At 47.1% G+C, this 26,417-nt stretch overlaps 1 pseudogene; it reads right to left on the bottom strand.

Moving 5' to 3' along the window:
- Positions 1-20,647: 20,647 nt before the first annotated feature.
- Positions 20,648-26,417, bottom strand: part of LOC119395947 (glutamate receptor ionotropic, kainate 2-like) — a 56,626-nt pseudogene continuing 50,856 nt past the window's right edge.

Here is a 26,417-nt window from a genome sequence, read left to right as displayed (position 1 = left end):
CATAACTGTCGCTGTCGAGCCTTCTTATAATTTAAAACTCCATGTCGATTACTGTAGTCATCTTTATGCCAATCGGCTAGCAGTAGATCGATGCTAATGCGGCAAACATTTAGGACATGCTGATGAGCCGGTGAGGCCAGTCTCAGGCTCAAGGAGCGTCAATTATTCGTATTTTCCGTGATCGTCTTGCAGCCATCAAGGTAGCATTTTGTTGTATTCATGAATCCTAATTTACTGACAGTGCTTAACACGTTTCTTTAACGGCTACACACACACACACACGCGCGCACGCACACACACACACACACACACAAACACGCACACACACAAAGAAACACACGTCTGCGTGTGTGTGTGTTCGTGTGTATAAACTTTGGAGCACTTCTTTGAAACATTCCACATTTTGTGGAATTGCATGCAGGCAACCTAATGTTAAGAATGATATTGTATCTGCAGTTGTAATTGCACATGTCGTCTTAGGTTCTTTTTTGTTATTATTATATGCGGATAGAGCTTTAAGGAACAGTTCTGAAGATTATTTTCGAACAGCAAGACAAGCGATACATCCTGCTAGTTATATTGCCAGCGCATAGGTCTCTTACCTTTACGCTTACATCAGTGTTTCCGATAAGGCCACTGTTGATTCAACTATAATCGTGTGGATCTGGAAGAAAAAGGCGCTGTTCTAGAAAATTCACTATGGAATGCGCCCGCCTGTCTTTCGAAGCCATGTGCTGAAAATTGATTCTAGAACAATTTTTCGAATACTCCGTTGCGAATCGTGATGGCATGTAAAGCGTTGTGGGAATAGCTTAGGTGTCCCGAGAGGAGAGAGGTAGCCTCAGGTAGCAAGCTTTCCACAAGAATTGGCGCTGAACTCATGTGCCTACTTGGTGCTTCCTTAACTCTATGTCAAGAATAAGTTACTTCAACATTTCTAACCATAATGCAGCGGACGCAACTATTGACCGGGTACACAATAATACCATAGAGGCTAATAATATTTATATTTCCGCAATGAAATTCGCCTGCCCCTTAGACAGATCTGCTGTTGTCTCACCAAAAACAACTTGTTCGATCGACATTCTAAAAGTTCGGAGTTGTTAACGTGACAGCGTTAAAGAGCTCGTTTCGCGGAAATGGCGGTGTCGGTGTTCGTCGGCGTGTTTAATTGTGCGCGAAAAATCAGCGTTGTCCGTGAGGAAAAATTCGAGGTAGACGCAGATAAAAAAATAAAAAATCTTCGATTCGAGTGAGCGGGTATTCGAATCTGTGACCGCTTGCTACGGGGCGCGACGTGTTTAGCCGCTCGGCCACCACGCATACGTCCTCTAGCATATTAACGGCGAGCTACTTATATACCCCATTTAGCGTTGGTGGTATACGCACATCTCGGAGGTTCTTCAGTGGCTTGATTATTACCCGCGAGATGGCGCAAAGGCCCCACAGCCGCGCTTTTGAACGGCATCGCCCCGCCGTGTCGCCGCATGCATGGATATTCGACCCGGAGACTTACGCTTTTCTTGCGGCACGGTTTAGGCGGCGAGTGAGAAGCGAAGCGAGGCTAGCATTTGGGAAGGCGATACGAACACGGTCCGATTACGCTATAGCCTTCTACTCTTCAAAGAGACGCTTAAGCGTCCTCCAAGTTTTTTTAACAGAAACATGCACAAACTACTAATTTCGACAGATCAGAGCAAAAACACAAAACTTGAAATATCGGTGCACTGCCTGCGGCTAGGTACAACCTTTACGCGAGATATCCTGTACAAAGTAAAACGTGCATCCAGTACAGTGTACATGGGGCCGCACAACAGAGAGCGTGCATCACCTCCTCGTTGAGTACGCAAAATATGACGCAGCTAGCACAGCATGTACTGCGAGAAAGTCTGTGGCATTCGCATAGAAGACCACTCTGAAGAATGTACTTGGCTCATGGCGAACAGCGAATCTTCAAATAATGGGGGATTGCTATTTTGGAAACGTTTATAAAAATGGGGAGAGAGAGAGAGAAAAGACATTTATTTGGTCCGGAGGGAAGAGTATGAGATGTTTACACATCCAATTCAAATAATAAACTTTAGTTGATGTGAAAAGCCAAACGAGTGACATAAATATATTTGTGTTCAAGATTTTGTAATTTTTTGATCGAGTGTATACGTCATGTGTAATTATACGGCCCCTGTGTTTTGCGGTGTACTAATAGCCATACAAAGAAGGGATGAAGGAAACCAAGATAATAGACGGGGAAGTTAATGAGGAAAACGTCTAATCTGCTACCGTATAGCAGGCGATGGGAGAGGGGAATGGAAGATCAGAGAGGCGGGAAGGAAAGAAAGAAATGAGCAGCGAATTAGGGTTGTGCATCTTGTGTTTTCTTAACACTTTTGCTGTCACTGACGTACCGGTAGGTTTTCGCGTTATCCCCCCCCCCCGCCCCCCGTAGTGTCAGTGACGTTGTGCGTTCAAAAATTCGCGCCTAAGCGCAAAGCTGGCGTGATTTAGCGTGAATCCGCTGGTTGCGCCAGCTGCCTAATCTTTTTCGCAGCATGTATCTCTGCCCTCGCTGTGTTGGTACGTGTACTGAAGAGTACGGATGATCACGCCCATCCTTCTTTGCTGGGGGGCATGGTCGCTCCAAGCGCGCTACTCTCTCGGGCTGAGCGACGAGGGAATTGAGGCTACGGATGAGGGAAAGGAGGAGGGGAGGATGTAAAAGATAGCCTAGCCGTGTACGGCGTCGCGCAGGCTAGCCATATATAGTATGGTATGGTAAGGAGGCGGGAAAGGGAAATGACTTGGGTGAGGAGTAGTGATGTGAAGGTGAGGAGGATGGGAATGAAAAGGGGAGATGGTAAAGCATAGTATAGCAAGCACAGTATAACATAGCCATGTGTAGTATACCGTAAGGTCCCGAGCAAGCGCCCCTACTCGAGCAAGCGCCCCCCTCCCTTTTTCTCGAGACATCAAATATCCGCCAAAGACCGAGCAAGCAATGACAGCTTGGATACGCGCTGTGCGGCATGAACATCTCTCGGTCACCGAGAATTCCGGGGTAAGCTTACAGAGCAGCTTGCCGACTACTTCTACTGACCAGCACTGGGACTGTATTTGCAAGCCCGTAGAGGCATTTCATCCCAGCTGCAACGTTGTTGTAAGCAGCGAGAGACTATCGAAGATGCAGGACGCCCTTCTGATCTTGATCTATACGTTGCAGGATACGCAGTGTACGGGACCCTGAAAAAAGTTTAACTGCGCGAAATGCAGACACGCGTTGACTATGGATAAGACGATCACAGTTTCAACCGTTCATGAACACTATACAATCTCGTGAAGCCGCTGGACCGAGGAGGTTTAGTATACCCATAGATGTTTTCCCTTAATGCTGTTTCTCATAGCTATGCAATTGTCGGAGGGCAGCTCGCTACTTAGCAAGAACTGTTGATAATGTGCGAACAACGCCGGGTAGTCACGATGCTGACACTACAATTGCTGGACAACAAAAACCATTCTGACTACGACGCCTGTCAAAGTGGTCACACGAGCGAAGTAGTGCTAAAACACATCTTCCAGTGCAACACGAACGTATTGCTGAACAACTTGAGCGGCAAACTAAATAACAGAGTTCTCGACGCTGCCGATCAGCAAAAAAAAACAAACAAAAAATAAATCCACAACTCTCCAGAACAAATAGGTGTATTGCTCCTTTTAATAGCGCGAGCGCAAAACGAAACTGGATTGAGCAAATACATGTTATGCCCCTATAATTTTCTTGCAGTGGAATTTCTTTCGAAATATAAGCACGCTCGTTCTTTCAAGAAAAAAAAAAAGAGTTCCCGCACGGTGCCTTTGTGAGATACCTCCTCTTGGACAGCGCTCCGTATTTTTACCACTCAGCCCCATCGCGTGACGTCACGCGGAGAGAGCTAAGGCCTTATTCTTTTCTAGAGGGTGTGGGTATATCAAGGGTGTAGGAAAGGAAAATGGAGGTGAGGAGATTGGAAAGGAGGAGGGGAGGGTAACGCATAGCACAGCCGTGTGTAGTATCGTATAGCAAGGGACTCGAAATGGGAAGACAGGGTGAGGAGAAAATATGTGAGGGGGAGGAGAAGGAAAGGAGGAGAGTAGAGGGCGCAACTGCATTACAAATGAAGGTTTCCTTTCTTGCCATGGTCACCAAGTACGTTGCTCGTTTGGAACGTCAGCGCGCGCTTGCCCGTGACCGCGAGCGTCGCTGAAGGGCACTACTATCCCTGCTCCGCACTTTCTACAGCTTTCACGTTCAGTGCAACTGCATACATTTTTAGGTATGTTTATAAAGCGTAATGCTGAACGCGAACACTAATTTAGAGTTCGTGTTGGCTATTGTGTGTGTGTGTGTGCGTATATATATATATATATATGCGTGTGAGACAGAGAGAGAAGGCAGGGGAGTTTGATGGGCCCTGGTTTATTGAAGAGTGACGAAAAATAGGCACACGTACTTGTTGACGTCCTTTACAGTGACCATGTTTGACGCAACGTTCTTGGCACGAATGGTAGGCTGAAACCGCAGCATGTGTTATCGCTCGACGCCAGCCACGTCTTCAAGTGTAGTACCCCTCTCGAATGCTATCGGCGCTTCTAATCAGATTTCATGCGCGAAGCGTAGAGCCGTGCACTTTCTGTAAGATAGCATGCCGACTGAGACAACTGTCGAGCTTGAGGTGAAGAGTAAGGACCATTATTGGATGCTTGCGCATTTTATATCGCCCCTCCCTGGCTGCCAGGCTTTCACAGCATGGTTGCCAAATGTAACGACCACAGCTGCCAAGCCCGATATATCATCCTCTATTTACCAACATAGAAAAAAACAAGAAAAATAAGGCAGTACTGATTAAATCTAGCGATTTGCTGATTTATCGGGCCAGCTGACGACGGTCTTTAAGATTGGCAACCATGTTGTGCAAGCCTCGCAGACGGGGGGCTGATCAAAAAAGCGCAAGGGCTCGCTGTTGTCTCCGATTGCTTTCACGCATCAAATATGGCAAGCACGGATGTTATTCATAACGTATCGCGAAGTTTTTTCCACTCTTGGTAACGAGCGCCTGACCAATAGAACGCCGTATTTTAGGAATGCTCGCAGATTCTTAGTCTTCTCGGAGACGTTTGGAATGAACCTTGCGAAGTAGCTGACAGCGCCAATTAGTTTCTAAACGCCTTGTTTTGGGGTTTGAGGCGGCATTCTTTCTACGCACTTAACTAACTTTCCGCCTGGCTTAATTCCATCTTCGTAGGTGACGTCGCCTAAGAACTTCACCTCGCCCGTGCCAAAAAACACAGTTTTCATAGTTGAGCGTTAGTCCTGCACATTTTGCTACCAGTAGTTCAGCTTGAAGCCGCTTATATTCCCGTTGCGTTGCGCCTCATACGCGTATGTCATCGATGTAGACGCGGGTACTTTCAAGGCTGTCAAAAATGTTGTCGATCACTTTCTGGAATGAATATCTCGAAAGGCAGTTTTAGAAAGCGGTATTTTCCGAACCTCGTGGCTGAGGTGCAGATTTTTTAGGTTTTTTTTTTTTCATCCAATGGAATTAGATAAAACACACAGTTAGCATCTAGGCCGTTGAAAACATTTGTATAGTCAGACTCGATTTCCTATCTGGACGGCAGTTGATAATGATCGCGCTTCAAGCACCGGTTTACGTGCCTAGGGTCCAGAAAACACGCAAACGGCCGCATTTTTGCGAGACATTGCCAAGGAGACTCACCCACTCAGTGGCCTCTTGCACATTTTGCACGATTCCTTGACGTTCCATGCGGGTGACTTCTTGACACAGTGGTTGACAAAGCGCATGTGGAATTCGGCGTGAGGGCAGCGACACCGGGCTTGACCCTCCATTCAGTTCGAGGCTGCAGAGCAAAACTTGTTGCTGGGACAGTTGGTTGACGTCGATTGGATACATGCTAGCGCAAGAAAGCGTAGGAAGCAGGAAGGTCGGCGCGCCTAAGTTGAACTGCTTATTCGAAAAGTGAAGCCAAGAGAATATGGCAAGTTTCCCATGCGTCCGACAGTGTCGGCAAAATGAGATCACATTGATATATTAAAGAGCTGCATCTCGTTTTCAAAAGCACAAACAGAGGTATCACTAATACGACCCGTTCCTATCTTTTTAATGTGAAAAGCCTCCCATAACTCTCGCCCCAACGTGTCACTGCTTCTGCCTATTATCTCGATTCCACGAAGCAGAGGCTCATATCTGCAAGCTACGCAATGCACAGGTAAAAGCGCATTACCTTTCTTCTTAAGAAAAACGAGACGCAGCTGTTTAATATGTCAATGTGATTTTGCCGATACTGACGTACGCATGCACAAACACTTGTGTTCTCTTGGCTTCTCTTTTCGAATACAGTTGCAGTTTAGCGCCCTGCATTTCGGCTTCCTACTATATCTTTCTCGAGTATTTGTTTCCTTGTTCTCAATAACATGTATGCCTTCTAGGCCTTAGATTTCTTTTTACAGCCTCGGGTTTCGTAAAGCTGCGGAAAACGCTGCAAAATGCGTCTTCGAATCAACAGGCCACTGAACTGTTAGTACCCATAAAACAACTCTGAAACGTTCGTAAGCCTGAATGCCTAGAAGCGATTGCTTCCCTTTTCTGACCACAAAGAAAACAATCGGTCTTTCACTTTGCCCGATGCGCAGTGGCTGCGCAACAGTTCCAAACACTCCGCGATCGTATCTCGTCAGGAGCGTAGAATATTGCGTAAGACGACTTCCTTCGCTCGCCTTGAGAAAAAGGGCAATGAGGAAACGAGTTGGCTTGTGCCACCGTGTACATTTTCATGAGTATGGGGCGATTAGACTGCGTTCTGATTATGCACTCTTAGCCACTCATTACATCCGTTATGCTCACAGCAAAAATGTGTAATTCGTCGTCGGCATCCGCTTCAGTGGACGGTTGGCAGCAAACTTCTTGGGTGATTTTATTTGTTCCGCAGCAATCTGCAAAGTGTCTTCTCTTATAACATACGGTGCACGTTCTGCCCCGCCCTGGGCATTTTCTCGTCTGAGAGTTTGGTTGCACTGAGGGCACTGAAGGATATAATTTGCGGCGCCTTTCTGCTGGGCTTGCTTTTTCCGTACGGAATTTAGCGTGACCTCATCCTATTCCCACGTTTGATATGAGATTGTAGCTACCTCTGCTACTTTGCGGTGTTTTATCGCCTTACCCAGTGTGAGATCCTTCGTCCGCATAAGTCGCGTCCGAAGCTTCTCGTACGCCTTTCCGCGAACCAGCTGGTCCATATACGTTGGTTCTTTCAAGTCTCTCGAAATTACAGCTCTGGGCTTTCAGCACAGCTGCATAGCAGGGGTGTACATCGTGTTTCCTTCCAATGCAGCTTGAAGCAACGCAGCCTAAAGCAGTCAAGGACTAGGCCTCGTACTGGAAGTGCCTTAGATGAGGTCGCGCCGTTTTGCCATCCACCTATTAGCATGGTGTGACGCTTTGTACGACTCTACGCTTGTACCACGCAATATTACATATGCTGACGTGACTTCTCGCTTGACGTTACGCATGTGCAGGGTATTTTTAACACGAAAGTGTTTTATGCCGGGGTCCACCACGGCTCCACTGACGTATTTCCGTCACGGATATGACGTTGTAAAATATAAAGAATAAGAGTTGGCAAAGAAAAATTGGCCGCGTATCGGCGTGCTTCGCTGCAAATGTCGTCTAAAGACGATAGAAGAGGCGCTGCGTGAGATATGGACGCCATCTGGCAATATATCGGGAAACATGAGTGCTGTGTTGCGGGCTGGTAGTCCCGGCGCAGCGGCAGGCGAAGACCGGCGGTGACCAACGTGACCGGTGGGGACGCCGGCCAGCCCGAACACGCTGTTTGGCGCGATGCGCTGAAGGAGAAGAAACGTGCGCACTCAACGAGTACTCTCCACAAACTCTCTTACTTACACGTCGCCTGGGTAAAACAGGAATGCCAGAGCGGCGCCCCTGTCATTCGTACAATGCAATACTGAACCGAAACCGAAACACAACATGAGCTTGTGCAGAGGGCACGGAGGAAGACAAGTTTCAGCGCAGTCGCATTTTCAGCGCACCTTAAGAAACTAGGGTTGTAACATTGTAGGGCGAGTAGGGCCAGAAGGACCGTCACGACGAAAACCTGCCTCCTCCGTCGTATTCGCCTGGAACGTTGGTGTGGCTTCGCGTTCCCTCCTCCGCTCCTGGCCTTTCCACAAAGCTACTGCCTAAGTACGAAGGCCCCTACCGCGTCCTACGTCAAGTATCCTCAGTTAACTATATGATTGAGCCTGTTCAATCATCTCGGACCGCCGTCGTCGCGGCCGCGAGACTGTTCACGTCGATCGACTGAAGCCGCATTATGACCCACCAGTTGTACCTGTTCCTTAGGTCGCCAGGATGGCTCCTTTTCCGCGGGGGAGTGATTTGTAACATGGTAGGGCGCAGACAAGAACGCCTGCGAAAGAAGAAGACGAAGACGGTTGTTGTTGGCGCTCGCGCTTGGATGGATGGATGGATGCTATGAGCGTCCCCTTTCAGCGCAGTCGCATTGCTCGGCTTGGACAGCGCCCTCTAGAATATTTTCAGGCCTGCTCACTACTCCGGACATGGCCTCTGACGTCAGTCATTTTTAAATGCGAAGCATTTCTTAGCGAACCTCTGGCACTTTGAGCGTTTCTATCTACGTATCTATCTATCTATCTATCTATCTAGCCGCCTACGTCTGGGTGCTCTCATGATCGCCTCCTTAACTTGGTGTAGACCAAAATTTGCATGGAAGGGTAAGAGCATTTGACAAATATGACTGCCGGGTCATGACATGAATAACGTTAAAATCATTTCGCGTACGTCGTCAAACCCTTTCCACTAGTCACGTGTGGCACATACCCGTTTACCACGGGCCGCGGTCTACGGGTATGCGCCACAGGTGACTGACAGTTTATATCTACCCAGGAACGGCGAGAACAGACATGGGTAACTTAAACCGGCAGCGTTGACTCAACGAATGGAAAGAATGAAAATTACGATCCCAGCAGGAATCGAACCCAAGAATTCTGCGTGGCAATAAGGTATTCTACCACTGAGCCACGCCAGGTCTATAAACTGGTTTGGAAAAACAGCCTACGCAGGCGTAATATCGGTGCAACGTCAATTGTGGTTGTGGTGCTGGCTATCTAATTTTACAAGAAAGCAATAAACACTACATGATACTCCTACGATGTGTGCTCCTACGATACAGGCGTCATATCAGATTAACGTCTGTAGTTTCAGTGTTAGCTCCGCTTTTATAGCAGTCTAATAAACATTACGTTTGTATTCCTATGATTCAGCAAGCTATATTGAAGCATTGCTCGACCCCGGAAGAATACATTAACGAAAGTTACACATGATGTCCACATCACCGCACCGTAAAGTGCACTTCGTCCACCAGAACGACGCAGTGTCCTATTCATTTCTTACGAGGCTGGGCGATGGCCTCATGCTGACCGAGGATGATGCCAGATTGTTTGACAGCCGCTTTGCAGACTAGGCTACGTAGGCCACATACGCCCAGGTAATCTACGAATACGACAAACATCGTCCACTGATGTTGGTCTACGTAGCACTATCCAGGCCTACCAGCCTCGACGGCCACCAACGCGAAGGGTGGCTTCAGGTTCCGACATGTCGCCGGCTCTGTCGTCAGACAATTTGTCTACGAAATGACCGAGGCTTCCACGAATTCCAACAGCTCTACTATACCACATACTTCACTACACATGGACCCCTCGTCACCACGATCACGACCAGGTCCTTTAACAAGTCATGACCAGCTGCTGGTTCTCACAGATCACGGTGATGATGCCCTTGTTCAAGAACTGCCAAGAACTTCTTGCACACATGCACACGGGTTTGTGAAACGTGCGTGCGTTCTCGGGACACATATAAGCATATCAGCTTACCGCTTCCGGTGTTGGTAATACCCACGTTGCTATTGGCAGCGTTACCCAACCGTAAACAACTGGTTATATAACACGTATGCGGCTCTTCAACATATATATGTGGGCGTATAAAATTTATACAAATCTTTAGCGTCATTTTGTAACGTGTAGCTCAGTTAAAAAAGGTTACGCCACAGTCACCTTCCCACCGCATGCTTCGCATAACATCGACTCCCATGGTACGTGGGATCTGCCGAATTTTTTACCCTCGTCTCCTGCCGAGTAGACGTGCGCATGCATGCTCACGCCGTTCGAGAGAGCAGGATTGCTAAGCCTGACGAAGCCTGCCGTGGTACACTGGTGTTTCTTTTGGCGTCTGCTTGAAGACCGTGGTCTGCGTTTGTGAAGTGCTGCGTGGTGATGTGATATGCTTCGTTCACGGAATGTTGTACAACACCTGCAAGCTCTCCCAATGGAGCAGCGCTGTGGGCCCAAGTGTCGCCGATATTGGCGATGTACCGAAGGTTCCAGTGGTTTCATTCTCCCAAGGCGACCAAAAAGAGAAATGAGAGCGTGCCGTTCATCGGGATGACATCGATATGCATTCTCTCCGTGATTCAAAGGTATGTGTAGTCTATGCTACTTGCTTTTCAGATGTTTTAAAGGCACCACCACTAACACGTTCAGTTATTTCTATAAAATAATGTCGTGTGCACTTCTGACTTGTTAGCGCAAGCCTTGACATAAGGGGCATTTAGCTGAGCGTGGCAGACGCTCAACCCCGCGATGATGTAGCGTCTCTAGAGAGTGCATAGATTTCCCGTTTTTAACGAGCGCGTCTTGCCGAGACGCGGTGAGCTTGTCTGCAAAACGACGGCGAAACGAATTAGACGCACCTTCACGCTCCAATCAAGCGACTTCAAAAGCGGTGCGAGAGATGCGTTTTGCGTTCTGCTGCTCGCACCCCGAACTCATAAAAATGGAGCAATAAACGCGCGTGGCAGTATATTCTCAGAACAGGCGTTTTGTTCCTTCAGGGTCGGTAAACATTTCGCTATTTGTGCGTAGCACCGCGGGCTTCTTTTGACTGAGAAAAGCTAAGGAGTGTCGGTGCGTGGCGTCGTGCATCTGTTTTGTACATAGTATTTCTTATCGGTGCTCCGACCACTTTTTGCGGTATTATAATTATGCGCCAGTCACGCCAACACCTTCGCCTAATTTATTTTCTTGAAATGTGTATTGCTGCAAGTCAGCCGAATTGGGATGCCTGTAGCACGGCCGCTACATAAAAAAAAACAGGTGCGGCCTGCTGCGTGGCGCCGAAATGGCGTCCGGGGCCTAGTTCTCCTTGCGCCCGCTCTGGCGCCACCACAACGGTCCAGCTGTTCACGGAGAAGTGCTTCGACAGCCGCGTTTGTACGCCCGACACTTACTCCAATCAGGCCGTAGATAAGGCGTTTTATAGTTGCACATTACAGGTTGAATAGTGAAGTCGTTATTAGAACTGCCGATTACCCCACATATGTGAACAGTTTGCCCTGGAGTACCAATGTTTTGTAGAGTGGGCCTCAATACTCTCAATGAATGCTGCCCGTTTGACTCAACTGAAATGAAAACTGTCACTCAGTGACTGATACCGTTAATGGACAGGCAGTCACCGGGAAAGTTCCAAGGGCTGACTTATCGGCCCACCGAAACGCACCACGAAAGCACACACAATTTAAATGTAGGTCCTTTTAGTGCGCCAACTAATGCCGGTTGTGGTCCAAAGCAAGATTTAGAGCCAAGAGTTGACAATACAAACAAAATATATTCTGAATTAAGGCAGTACAAGCACCACGCAAACATCTACACTCAGCAGGTATCATTTACAACCATAGTTCGGCAAAAAATGTGAAGCTCACTCAGACTCACTCATGAAATATATTTTGCCCTTAGAGCTCACCCGGACTCAAACTCAGCAAAATTTTCCTCAACTGGGCTCACTCGGACTCAGACTCACTAAAATTTTTCTCAGCCGGACTCACTCGGACTCAAACTCACCAAAATATTACTCACTCGGACTCACTCAGACTCAGACTCACGGATCGATCTGAGTGTGAGTGAGTCTAAGTGAGTCGACTCATGAGTCCGTTAGCACATAATTAGCTTTTTCAACCATGATGTCAACGCCCATATCTACCATAAATGGTGCTCTACTTGGCGCCTTTTAATCTCGTACCTTCATATATAGGTTATCAGTGGTTGCAATCCAGTAAGGGAATTTTTACTGAAAGAGATTACTCCCACGAGATAATTTTATCAAGAACAACCTGTGTCACCTGCCCCCCCCCCCTCCTCCTTTTCGTGACTCACTCCTCTGATCAATAGATATTGAGCTGGCGTATAAACACTAGTGCTTTGAAGTATGTGTGAGTCGACAGGAGTATAAACGTGAGCCGATATAAGGCTGTTAATAACTCTGAAGTTGTTTAGATAGAACCATAAGTCGGCAAAAAAGTGCGGGGCTCACTCGGACTCATTCAAGAAATATATTTTGCGCTTAGGGCTCACTCGGACTCACACTCACTGAAATGTTCCTCAACCTGACTCACTCAGACTCAGACTCACTGAAATTTTTCACAACCGGACTCACTCGGACTCAAACTCACCAAAATATTACTCACCCGGACTCACTCAGACTCAGACTCACGGCTCGATCTGAGTCTGAGTGAGTCTGAGTGAGTTGACTCATGAGTGAGTTTGCCGACCTATGTTTACAACTCACAACATCACTTAGATGGTGTTTAAAACAACGGGAACAAACTTACCATGCTACAAATGCACTCTCATCCATTAGAAACTATCTAAGAACAATTAAAGGCCTTGAATATTCACCTAACGTGTGCAGCCCACAATTCTTCGAACGTTTCTCGTATATTTCTCTTCCATGAAACACTCAAACAATATCCAGCTCTGGTCATCGTCATTCGGCGACACTCTTCTAAACAGTGCTCCCACGGTGTCATCACTCGATTATCCAAGATCAACTGACCGCACTACACGACTCACACGAACAACATAACTTCTTCGCCGACTTCACCATACCGTCCTACCCTCCGTCGTCTCTCGTTTGGATCCTTCCCGGTTTCGCGAACACTCCAAGTGATTGTTCGGCTCGTAGCACGTAGCGCAGCGACAGCTAGGGGAAAGGGATTCGTCTCGCCGGTTCGTCTGCGGAATCGGTCGGTTCCACTGATTTTTTGAATTCTCCCGATCTGCGTGGCTGTTAGGCTGTCGCGACCGCGACGGCGTTCTCGGTGGAGAGGGTACGGGTTCGCCCCGGGCCCCTTTTGATGCTTGTCTTTTTTTTTTCGTTGCGCGCACCCGTAGGGAGTAGCAGTCAGCGCAGTGGCTTGATGCTGTAGTGAGGATGCGGCGGCGCGCGGCTGTTTTAGCGCTCGTTTGTAACAGAAAGAAGTGCTCTGTTACGAATATTACGCTTCCCGACACTGTAGATCGCATGGGAATACGTAGTACTTCACAGTAGCGTCTTTTCACACGTTCGAGTTGCACAGCCGCACACAATAGGTTCGCGTCATCACACCGCTAAAAAAACTGTCTGCCACACACGCGCACACCGAAAAACCGTACTCATGCGCAGGAAACATGAGGCAAGCTGCTCACACGCGCGGTCACACACAAGAAAGACACGAGAAAGCACACGGACACGCAAAAATCCTGAGGCGACAACATAGTAACACTAACCAGCGTCTGCCTTGCGGACTGTGCTTGTGGCGCCCTCCCCCAAAACAGCTGCCGCTCAGCCGACCCGCGCTCGCCCATTGACGGCGACGCGACGCAGCAGGCCGCACCTTTTTTTTTTATGTAGCGGCCGTGCCTGTAGACACCTCATAGATTTTGTTGTTTTGTAACTGAGCAAATAAGGAGCACAGTGGAGCGGAAAGCCTGTGATAAACCGCTTTCTTAAATGGTTTTCAGGTGTGTGAGCTCGATTTCAAGCCAGAACACTTAAGGACTACCACCAAGTACACCGATCCAAGAACCGGCAGGACAGAAGTAGCTCCCGTGGGGGCTCGGCTGACTCTGGACTTCTGGACGCAGTGCCGAGAATTTTTCTCAGTTTACCAAATGAATAGGAACAGTTTCTGCGCATCTTATGGACAGTGTACGTGTGTGTGTGTGTGTGTAAATAAAGAATTAAGTGTGAATCAAAGTTACCATATTTATTTCGTCATTTTTCGGTGCCATCAACATTCGCATTTATAAATCAGTCACATTTTCGATAGCGCACAATCTTTTCTTATTTTTAGGTGGAATAATAAGTCGCTAACAGACCAATCACGAAAGACTCTAAAGCGTAACACATTCCTTAAGCCAGCGCCAATCTCGACGCAAAGGGCAAAATAAAGGTGTTACGCATGTAAAACTAGCCGCGAACGCTTTATCATTTCATAGGAGACGATAGTGGCAATGGCTTCCCTGTCTCCCGCGCGTTCGCTCGCTCGGTCAAGACGCGTGACGTCACGGCGGCAGTGAGCAGGCCTGAATTTTTTTTCTAGGTGGCATTGGCTTGGACCGCTGATCGCTTCAGCTATGGCAATCTTTTAATAAACGCGTTACTGTCTAAACGTTAAACGCATACCATCAAGGTCTTTAAAATTGCGTATCTATGTATTTTCTATTAAAGGAACACACCACCTAATACTTACCTAATGATGTTACGCTTCAGATATGCGTAATATTTACTTTTTGATCGACAACGTTCATAAGTATGAACAGCCGTACCAGTTCAAGATGGGTGGGCGGTAAGCAAGTGGTTCAACTTTGGCCGGTTGGCTGAATCGGGTGACGTGCCGACAAACAGAAAGACAGACAGACAGAAAGACAGACCAAAATTTCTGCGTTTAAGTTCCCCAAGAAAGACTATCGTCTTTAAAAAACCAGAAGAAAAAATTGGCCCCGTATCTGCGTGCTCCGCTGCAAATGCCGTGTAAAGATGATAGAGGAGGCGCTGCGTTAGAGTTACTGTATATGCTACCTTCAGAAAGGCATCATATAAAGTAACTCTACGCTGCGTGAGATACGGACGCCATCTGGCAATACATCGGGAAACATGAGCTTGTGCACAGGGTTTCCTTCCTCCGTGGCAGAGAGCGTTCGTCGGCGCGCATAGGCCTTTTCAGCGCAGCTTAAGAAAATAGGGTCTTTAGAATTACGTATATATGTATTTTCTATTAAAGGAAGACACAACCTAATACTTACCTAGTGATGTCGCGCCTCAGATATGCGTAATATTTACTTTTTGATCGACAACGCTCACAAGTGTGAACAGCCGTACCAGCTCAAGATGGGTGGGCAGTAAGGAAGTGGTTCAACTTTGGCCGGGTCGCTGAGTTGGGTGACAGACAGACAAACAGAAAGACAGACAGACAGACAGACCAAAATTTCTGCGTTTAAGTTACCCGAGAAAGACTATCGTCTTTAAAAGTTCCGTCACCGGGAATCGAATTTGCGACCCCTCGCTCCGCAGCGCGTGCGCGAAACGATTCGGCCACGCACGGCTCGCTCTTCGCAGTGCTAACGGCGAGCTATTTATATACACCATTTGGCGGTGGCGATACTCAGAAATCCGTGTTACAGCGTGTTTTCTTTATCAGTAGCGAGATGGCGCGAAGGGCTCGAGCAGCGAGCTTTAAAAGTTGCCGCCGTTGCGACGAGCGCCCGCCTCTACAGTGCGTCGTCGCTCGTGCGTGAGCTTATCTCGTGATCGCGGTGGTTCGTACGTCTTGCGCTGAGAGCCCGAAGGTCACTTGGCCCACTGCAGCGGCCGCTTTAGCGAAAGGAGCGCGGTGCTCACGCAGAAATAAGTTAAAATGTGACAGTTCACTCTCATCCTGTATATGTTCGTTCCGTGCGTCCTTTCTGCTTGAGCAGCGCGTTGAAAGTTTCGAGCTGCTTGCCGTTCTTCGCGTGACAATACAATTTGTTGCTGTAGCATTCATTCCTTCGCCCTTGGGGCGAAAGGATGCTCAACAAACGCTCAATTACGTCAGTGAAGACACGTTTCACGTTCGTGTTATACCGATTCCTGTGACAGAGGGATCAGCCAAGGTTTTTTTTTTTTTCTAAGTCATTACAAGCACTAACCAAGTATGCTTCCAACGCATTGCAGGTGAATCTCGCCATTGTTTTGGCAAGTTCAGTTGTGTTTACCAGTTTGTGTATCTTATGCAACACTTGATCCTAATGTCTCTGAATTTAACGTAAAACATCCAGAAACGAGCATCTTTACGGTTGAAAAATATGCATTCGCAGATGTAGAGCACATAAAAAAACAGCTACAAAATGCATTTCCTTGAACTTCAGCGCAGGTACTTCAGTCCAGAATTCTACACCGACACATTAGGGTCACAAGCGAGTGCATCGCATGCAGCACTTGGTCATAATATCTCCGAATTTAACGTGAAACATCCAGAAACTACCATCCATTTGGCTGAAGAATATGCGACATTATAAGCTGTAGAACACATCAGAAAAACAAATTTACAAAAAGCCGCCTTATTTACTGATTCTGTAAGTGTTCCAAAATTTTTGAATACCTTTTATAGAAGTAAAAATCCAGCACTAAATAATATTTATGTAGTCCTGTGCGCAGCGTACAGGAGGCGAAGCACGGAAGCAAGGAAAAACGGAAGGACAGGGAGGTTAGCCAGTTCTCAGATCGGCTGGCTACCCTGTGCTAGGGAAAGTGAAAGGGGGAGTGAAAGATGATAGAAAAGAGATATTACAATAAAAGATGAGAGAAAAAGAAAGAACAATAATACGATAAACGACACTGATTAAAGTCTGTCTCTGAGACTAGTTGTGCGAAAAAAGCGCAACAACGTAACATACTAAACCAGCAGGTCGCCATCTGCTGGGTACCTGGGAGGCAGGGGCCCACATTGTAACATGCTTGCACACGAAGCTGCCTCAACAGCTGTTACAAGAGCCAAAAACTCCTCCACAGCTGTCCCTACCTTGAACTTGAAGCCTTTCATGTGGAATAGGCTCAGGAGCCACTGGCAGCGCCCATGGGACGCACGAATACATCATGAACTTATCATTAAACCGCAGCTTGGAAACTGGTCACCTACAGCAAAGTCTCGTCGAACTCAAGTCATATTCTGTAGGCTTTGGATATGAAATATAACACATATTCAGACATTTTAACCAGTGGTCCACACCGGTATGTGTTAAATCTGGTGAGTCTCCAACAGTTCACCTATTGAAAGAAGGTCGTGAACTGGAGGTCCCCAGGAAAAAGAACTTTTTTTTACCATCGCGAGAGAATATTTCAGTTCATGCTTCAACGTTCTTTCTAAGTGAGCGGCTTAATAGCCAATCAGTTTTAGACTTTTTAAGGGATGTTAACTGCTTACAGATCATATATCGATGTGACTCGTAGCACGGCCACTCGAGAGAGGCCGTTGCTACGGCAGCCATTATAAAACGAAAGACTTGCCTCCCGGCTCATGGGTGCAAGGGCACGGGCGAGGCAATAATGTTTGTGTATATCCTCACGCTTTTTTATATGATCACCTGATAGACAACCACGATGCCCATAGCCATCATTCACCTGACATGTCACTTTCATATTTTGTATCTTTATAGATTTTTTCATAAATTCTATCTTTATATAAATTATATTTTATATATTTTGATTATGTTTAGGCTTCTTTATTGTCATGTTAAATTATTTATTGCATTGCGCTTATCACTGCCAAGTGATACTCATAGTCATGGCGCTGTTTGGTATCACATAGCCCTTGGGCTAACAACCTCCATCATCGATAAGAGTTAATAGTGATTTGCCGGTCTACCATTGCCGTCAGACATGACGTTTATGCTGAGGTGACCGCGACCGGAAGTTCAGCTGTTGCACTCTTTAGTATACGGAAACAGCCAGTTGAATCCAAAGGTCGCAGGTTCGGTCCCTACCAGCGGCAAGTTGTCTTTTCGTCCACTTTACGTTCTTCAAATCTATATAACAGTTATTACAATTCACTTAGAACATTATAATTAACGTCTCGTATAGCTTCCTTGGTTTCATTATCTGCTGGCTTTCATTGACCTTGTTTCAAAAAAAAAAAAAAAACGAGCGCTCGAACATTTCCTTCCTTCATCCGGTTGGGGTACAGAGAGCTTGCTGTGTGCATTACATTCTTTAGCTACATGTCAGCCATTTGCACTGACTAATCAACCAGCGTACGGGGTACCTGACCGAGTGACGTCACACCACAACTGACGCTAGGGCAGCGTCTAGGCACACTGTATAAATATGAATAAAGGTGCATCTTAATAACGTTTGGGGTTTAAAGTCCCAAAACCACGAGAGACGTCGCAGTGGAGGGCTCCGGAAATTTCGACCACCTGGGGTTCTTTAAAGTGCACCTAAATCTAAGTACACGGGCCTTCGACATTCTCGCCTCCATCGAAAATGTGGCCGCCGCGGCCGGGAAACGTGTATCTGACGTCCGACGACGACGGGATTTAATCTATGGGCCTCTAGTGCTGAAGCCCGATGCATGATCCGCTACCCGAGAGGAGCTTCTTTTTTGTATTTTTGTTGTTGTCCTAAACTACAGGCGCCTGCCTCAACATACAGAATAAAACACCTCTAACAATGTCCCGCGGGCAACCACGCACGTTCAGATTCGCACATGTCATGTTTGCTAACCCCTTCATCTGAATAACTACAAAGCAACAATCGCTACCTGAATCAGATGACTGCAAAACGTATGTCACGAACAGCCCAATTCCTATTCGCGGCGAGATCGACCTATAGGTGGCAGCACCGTCACCCCGCTAGTGTGGATACTGGTTTCGTGTGGTGTGTGTAGAAGTGCACGGGCTTCTGTTTTCACATCGTGATTTTGTGTTCCGTACCCGCAGAAAACTCTTCGTTATCGATGGTGAGGTTTTGTTCGGTGCCACAATGCCGCACATACTGCACAGAGCCAGGGATAAGCTTCTATTTTTATCCCACCGACGCAGAACGTCGCCGACTGTGGCTCGTTAGGCTTCGTAACGGCAGGACGCCTTCCAAGTACGCGATGGTGTGCAGCAAGCACTTCGACGACGGTGCATTCGCATTGAAAGAATGGTGAGTAGTCAGCGATAACTTCGCTGTGTGCATATATATGCTTGTTGCTGCTGTGCACTACGAGCGTGAAGACGGTCGCAGTAAGCGAACGCTCGGGGAAGCTTCCCGGTGCTTTGATTTTCCTACACTTACGCAGGAAAATTAAGCGAGAATCAATTGAGGAAGAAGAAAATTAATTCATGGAATTTATTCTTTGTCATTCAAGTACCGTCTGCGCTGTGAATGCAAAGTTTGTTTGCGCTTGGCTATGAGTCTGTTTAAACGAGAGTCCCCGAGCCCTTTTGTAGTTCGCGCATGTTCCATTGTGTTTACACGGCCGCGAGAACATTTGCGATTTCCGTGTCATTCCATTTTCTGTTCTGTTTTGGGGACATTTTAAGTACCGAAGTGTCAGACGTGACTTGACAGAAATATTTCTCTGCAGTGGGACCAGGACCGTACACAACTAAAGCTCGTCGCGTAAGCTATAAACGACAGTCCCGAAGTTATACACCTAACCACAACGCGCAAGTGCATGAGAGCCTTTTTTTAACCCCCGAGCCGCTAAAAGGCTATATTCACATGAGATTTAATACTTCTCATCTTTAGGACAACGCCAAGTGCACTTTGCAATGCGCTTGAACCACAGAGTGGCACCTCATAGAGTTTCCTACAATACTTACTAGAGGGAACTCTGGCGCTAGTGTCTATGGGAGCTGCAACGTATGGCGCTTCAGCCAGCATGGGAATGATGGGTAGTACACGGATTTTTCTAAACTTCGTACTTTCGGCTCCGTTTGGCTGGGCGTCGCCTGCATCCGCTTTGTCGCAAGATGAAGTTCAGCAAACGTTGAACAGTTCCACTTCACCACTTAACTTCTTTAGGCTCACCAATTCAAATCTGGTCACGAAGTTCGCAACGATCCATTCTTTTATCTGAAAGAAAACCAAAACACAGCAATAAACAAAGCCACAAGTGCGTTCGAAGCCCGCAAGTACAAAGACTAGGCAAATCCGTGTACTACCCATCATTCCCATGGTGGCTGAACGATCGCAGCGCCAGAGTTCCCTCTAGTTAATTTTAGGAAACTCTATGTGGCACCTACACAGATATGACTCTCGTGAACGGACGGTACGACGACCACGCGCAGCACTCTCGACAAGTGCACTCACTGATCTTATTACAATACATATACAGCCGATCGAGGCCAAATGCTTCTTTAAATCGTGTTAGGCATACGTACGAGCGGTTAAAGTTGCACCAACGCAAAGGAAGAAACCGCCTTTTGAGGCCCTGCATGACGTACGCGCACATGCAAACACAACGCGTCTAGCAGACGACGCATGGAGCAATCCACACTAGGCGCACTTCAGCCAGTTGTCGCCAGGCGGCGACTCCGCTCGATCTCGCGGCCAATAGTAAGGCAAACCTTTCGAATCTTTCCCAGTGTTGCTGGTTGGCAGTGCATGTGCCTGCGTCGTGCTAAAACGCCACATACGCCTAAACTTCAACAATCATCGTTACATGGTTTTAGCAGTAATAGCATTTTCTTTTTTTTTTGTCTGACAAAAGCAAGTTTATTGATAGAAGCACGCAACTTATAAATCATGCACCACATAACGCGCGAGCGTGCAGCGGACACGTGCGTATTTTACTTTGTTTATATCTTGAAACTCGAGTACGGCAGCTGAGGCACTGCACTCTGTATCACAAAATTGTATCACCTTCGCCCGGCGGCGCCCTTAAAGAGAAATGTTTTGTTAAAATTGCGTTTGGTGAATTTTGCTCTAAAATACGAATTACACACTAACTTCTGTCATATCTCACTTCAGTAATGTTCTCTTATTTGCTGAAACATATTGATATCCATGTACGACGAAAAGGCACTTTCATGCTGCTAAAACGACAGCATTATTTTTCGGGATGCCAGTGTTCTGCAAGCCTTAAGCGGGAAATAATTTTCCATTGCATATGTTTTCAACACCGGTTTCGCAGACTTCAAAGTTCAAATCGACTTGTGCATTGAGGAATGTCGGGTGTAAGTTAGTGTGGTTTCATACGAGACTCGGGAAAATATTCAAAATTTGTTCGCGCTCTTATTGTCCCCGCGTAGAGCCGCTTTGGCCAGAAGAGCGTTGGCAGTAGGGTTTATGCTGGTGGCGCTGTAGTTGATGTGATGCAATGAACTTAGTCCTATGCTGTTCGACAGTGAATCCTCCGGTGTCTTCTGCGGGTTCTCCTTGGAACCTTTGCAGGACAGGACCAGCTTCAGTTCCTTCCACAGCTCCACCCATACAGAGTCCTGTAAGAAGAAATGAACGCACCATTACTATTTTATTAGGTAAGTTCAGTATGACAAATATTTAAAATTATTAGTAGTACGCTCTAAAAAAAAAAAAAGGGAGCGAGAATGGAGAAACGGGCTCCGTTCCTCCTTCGGAGCAGCGACTTTCTCCTTTGCAGATGATTTACTCGTCGCGCACTCTTGCGGCAAGCGCCAAAGGAGAAACTTTTCTCCTCAACCACGTGACTTGCTTGCGCGCGCATGCGCACGCCGAGTTACATCGTGATTCCGTGCTTCGGAGAGCGGCCGCCCTTTCGCGCTCACTCGGCAGCCTCAGACCAAACTATCGAGTGCTACCGATCTCGGCCAGTTGCGTGCAATTACTTGTACCTAGGATTGATGCGAGCAACACACGAGTGGCGTTCATTGTTTTTGTTCTATGTATTGAGTAACGTGTGTGGCGTTTTTATTTTCTTTTTTTTATAGCCTTAGCGTGTGCGCGATGCGCCGCATACTTCCGTGTGTCTCGTGTTGTTTGTACAAGTTTGCGCACGATCTGCTTGTCATAAATACAGTAAGTCCCGCTTCAAATAACAGACTTGTTTTAATGAACACCTTAGACTGTACACCAATAGTTCTATTTTTTTCGGCGTTAACATACTTCGCAAGAGCACGCGTTTTTAGTTTCACACAGCACTTATATCACTCATGAATACAACAAGCAATATAAAGAAGCGTGAAAGTTAATTTTTAGAACATTTTAGCAAAAGTGATACCACTGGAAAGTGCATGCGTGAAAGTACGATAACATATAACTGCTGGAGTTTGACGTGTCGAAACCACCATATGATTATGAGGCACGCCGTAGTGTGCGACCACGGATTAATTTAGATCAACTGGGGTTCTTTAACGTGCACCCGAACATAAGCACATGGGTGTTCTTTCCCTTTCGGCCCCATTGAAATGTGGCCGCCGTGGCCGCATTTTAACGTTAGCCTGCATCATAATTGCACATATATGAAAAATAAATCAATGACTTCTGTCAATTAAGCCAAAATTCTCAATCACATGCGTTTTGTAATACACATGCCATCACTGAGAATTAGGACGGACATATGCACGCGTGCGTATGTATCTCTCGTTCTCGGGATCTTGCTTTGGCGTGCGAAACTCAACACAAAATGCGCTTCTAATGACAGCTGTGCACAGTAGGTAATCACTATCACTCTCATTCACCTTTCTGAAAAGAGTATTCCAAATCCAAAGCAAGACTAACTACCGCCACAACGACAACTACGCAGTTGTCGCACAATGACCGCAATTTCACACGCCAGGCGAATACCGTGACGTAACAGTAGCAGAGCAGCATGTAGGTACAGCGTACTGAAATATTACAGAACACGTAGTGTGGGTAGCGTTCTTTTCCATAATTCGCGCGGTGTAGCGCCAGTTTCTCTGCTCAAGTAATCGAGCTGCCGCGACGCCAAGAGCCACTGACATCGCTCTCGAAAGACCACCGTCCGGTGCGAGGCCATCTTGTCTTGTTTCTTCGCCCGACCCGCGTTGTAACGTACGTATACACAAATGAGACGGCCGTACCGCATCAGAAGAATTGTCGTTGAAAGGCTAGCAGTTGAACCAACCCATGGCCCAGCGTCATACTTGTGGTCAACGCATAAACAGAATGTGAACAGATGTCAACGCCAAACCACTCAACGAAGTCCACGCGACGAAGGCGACAAAATCTGAACTGCATGGTGCCGATGTTGCGCCCTCCCACAGTAACTATTGAAAATAAAGAAATCCGAGAGAGAAATTTCATCTGTGGCCGCTGTCGGAAGACGGCGCTACTTCTAAATGTCGTCGGAATGGTATGAACGGTTCTCAATATGGTCGTTTTCGCACTAATTTAATCAACTCTGTAATTATATTGTTCATTATTATGCTGTTTTAGATTAACTGGTGCGCTTGGCTAAGCCACAGCTACTATTTAATAATGTCAGCGTACATTGTGACGCAGCCATGAAATCGTGAAGAGTTGAAGAAAAATGACGCATCGCTTGTGCCACCATGTTCCACTGTAATTCAGGGACTATATAAGGGCCAGCGCTTCATAGAGGGGTATGTGTAAACTTCTGTACGTATGCGTATGTAGTGTTATAGGTTTTATACATGCGAATGAATTGTGTGTGTACTGAATTCATTGTGTGTACAATGTGGTTGCCTAGTGAACGTGTGCGTATTAATAAAAAAATTGGCCGCGTATCTGCGTGCTTCGCTGCAAATGTCGTGTAAAGACGATAGAAGAGGCGCTGCGTGAGATATGAACGCCATCTGGCAATACGTCGGGAAACATGAATGCTGTGTTGCGGGCTGGTAGTCCCGGCGCAGCAGCAGGCAAGACCGGCGGTCACCAACGCGACCGGCGGGGACGCCAGCCAGCCCGAACACGCGGTTTGGCGCGAAGCGCCGAAGCAGAAGAAACGTCCGCACTCAACGAGTACTCTCCACACACTCTTTTATATTCACGTCGCCTGGGTAAAGCAGGAATGCCAGAGCGGCGCCCCATGGCACTCGTACAGTGCATTACTGAACTGAAACCGAAACACAACAATGAGCTCGCGCAGAGGGCACGGTGGAAGCCAAGTTTCGGCGCAGTCGCATTTTCAGCGCAGCTTAAGAAACTAGGGTCTCTAGAATTACGTATCTATGTATTTTCTATTAAAGGAACACACCACCTAATACTTATCTAGTGATGTTGCGCCTCAGATATGCGTAATGTTTGCTTTTTGATCAACCATGTAGACAAGTATGAACCTAGTGAGCCGTTCACGATGGCTGGCCCTTATGCAAGGGGTTCAACTTTGGCCGAGTGGCTGAATCGAGGGACGTGCCGACAAACAGAAAGACAGAGAGAAAGACAGACCAAAATTTCTGCGTTTAAAGGGGTCATGAAGCACCCCTTGGGCTGATTGAAAAAACACATCCTGCGGAAAGCTGACACGGCTATGAACTGCTCTGCCAAATATTACAGTCGTGCGCGCCGCGTAATGGCCACAAGCGGAGCGCGAAGTTGCCGTTTCCCCAGGCACCCTCTTTTCAAACAGAGGCCGGTTCTCACTCTCGTCGGTGGGCGGGGCGTCTGTCCGCTGTACGTCGCAAGAGACATAGCATGCTTATTGGCCGATAGCCGACGTAAATCGAGAGCGGCGCAGCGGCGTTCGGATCAGATGCGCTTCTTGCCGCGGGGTGCCGCCACTTGCCGGCGCCGCACTCGCGCAAGCGAATCACAGCGGGAGAGCGATCGCGTTTCATGACGCGCGCTGGCGTAACTTCTTTCCCCCATGCCATCCCTCCCTGTCTAGCTTCCAGTGCGCTCGTCGGCACGAGAAAAGAGAGAAAGCGCTGGGAGCGTGCGCCAAACCCCCGTAACTCCGCTGATTCTTGACGGATTCGAGAAATTTTTGCGGCAATCGATTCGGGAGGCAGTACACTCCGATACTGAGGCCATTAGATCATTACTTGGAAAAGTGGTTCATGACCCCTTTAAGTTCCCCAAGAAACACTATCGTCTTTAAAAGCTTTATCAACCTTCCGATGTCCTTGAGTAATCCATCAATGAGCCTACGTCCCCGAAAGGCCGTGTGCAGTATCAACGCACGCCACCTCAATCAGACACGACTCTTTTTAGTATTGTTTAATCCCTCTAGATGGCTCCAGCTACCACCTACTTCACGGCCGCGGCGCTCTCACAGTTCCACCTACTTATATAAAGTTGAACATCTATCTATCGAAGCTATGCTCTGCTGCGCCGGGATTGTTTTGATGCTACAGAATGTACATTTTGGAGGCACAAACGCGTGGGTAACGTCGCTACAATGTGTGACGCTTCGACAAATAAAGACAGCAAGCCTAACGTGCAGTCTCCGGGTGAGTATCATATCTCTTTTAAAGTGAACGCCGTCCCGCTGGCCGAGCGAAACGTACGAGTTCTGTCGTTTCGTTTCGCGAGGTTTTCGTCACTGCAGGTTTGTCTGCTTGATTTTATTGTCACATCGTTCGATATTAAGCTCAGCGGGACCGCCTTTGTGATTGACAGTGCCGCATGCTCTTTTCAGTCGAGAATCAATGCACTCGCTAGGCCTAAATCTATTGCTCGCTTCACTGGCTTGGCGTCAGCCATCTTGATTTTGACGGTTTCTCCATTGAAAAGGGAGGCAAGTTCCTCCATTTAAAGACGAACATTGGGGACATCGCCGTTTCTCCCTTAAAGGAGAGAGGGTCACTCCAATTTTTTTGAGAGTGTAGTAGCAGTACTAGCAGTAGTAGCAGCAGTAGTCGTTGTTGTTGCTGTTAAAGCAGCATTTTCTGACATTTCTCTTGCTCGTACACGCAACCTTCATCATAAAAATGAGCTCCTCCAACGACATATATAAACCAATCTCTTAGGTTCGTTTTCAAGCGGGGCGATCATGTTGGCTTATACAACTGCTTGTCATTCATCGGCTCGTTGCGTTGGTTACCGACAAAACCAATGTTGAGAACCTAGTCAATAAGTTCACGCAGTTTATCGGGCAGCGTGCACAAACACATTCCTCAGTACAGTGCTAAGCACTGTAAATATAGCCGTTGACATTGTCTGGAATTAAAAATGCGCTAAAGCTTGAAAATCGCGCAGACACTAATTCTTAGAATTCTGCCTTTAACTATGGCAAGGAAAAGTTTTGTTCTAGAACTGCCTGCAAACATTTCTATGAGCGGGATATATTGCATTTCTAGAAAATGTGCGCCTGTCTGGCCGGCGGAGTTTTGGAAGTATATTCGCAAGCACCTTAACACTAGAGGAAAGTCTCTTGCATTACTGTGCTCAAGTTGGATAGAAGTCGAACGCGTCGCTTATTCTTTCGCTTCCCATTTTTGATCCGTTTATAAAGTCTCAGGTCCTAGCACATTAATTCGTCAACATCTCAGGACAGTTCCTACATCTAGTCATGGTTCGTTAGATGAAAAGCTCATGAGCGAATACATTACACATTTGAAGCCTTCCTCATCATGC

This window comes from Rhipicephalus sanguineus, chromosome 6, assembly GCF_013339695.2.
Source record: "Rhipicephalus sanguineus isolate Rsan-2018 chromosome 6, BIME_Rsan_1.4, whole genome shotgun sequence".
Lineage (NCBI taxonomy): Eukaryota > Metazoa > Arthropoda > Arachnida > Ixodida > Ixodidae > Rhipicephalus > Rhipicephalus sanguineus.
This window is presented reverse-complemented; position numbering and strand designations above follow the sequence as displayed.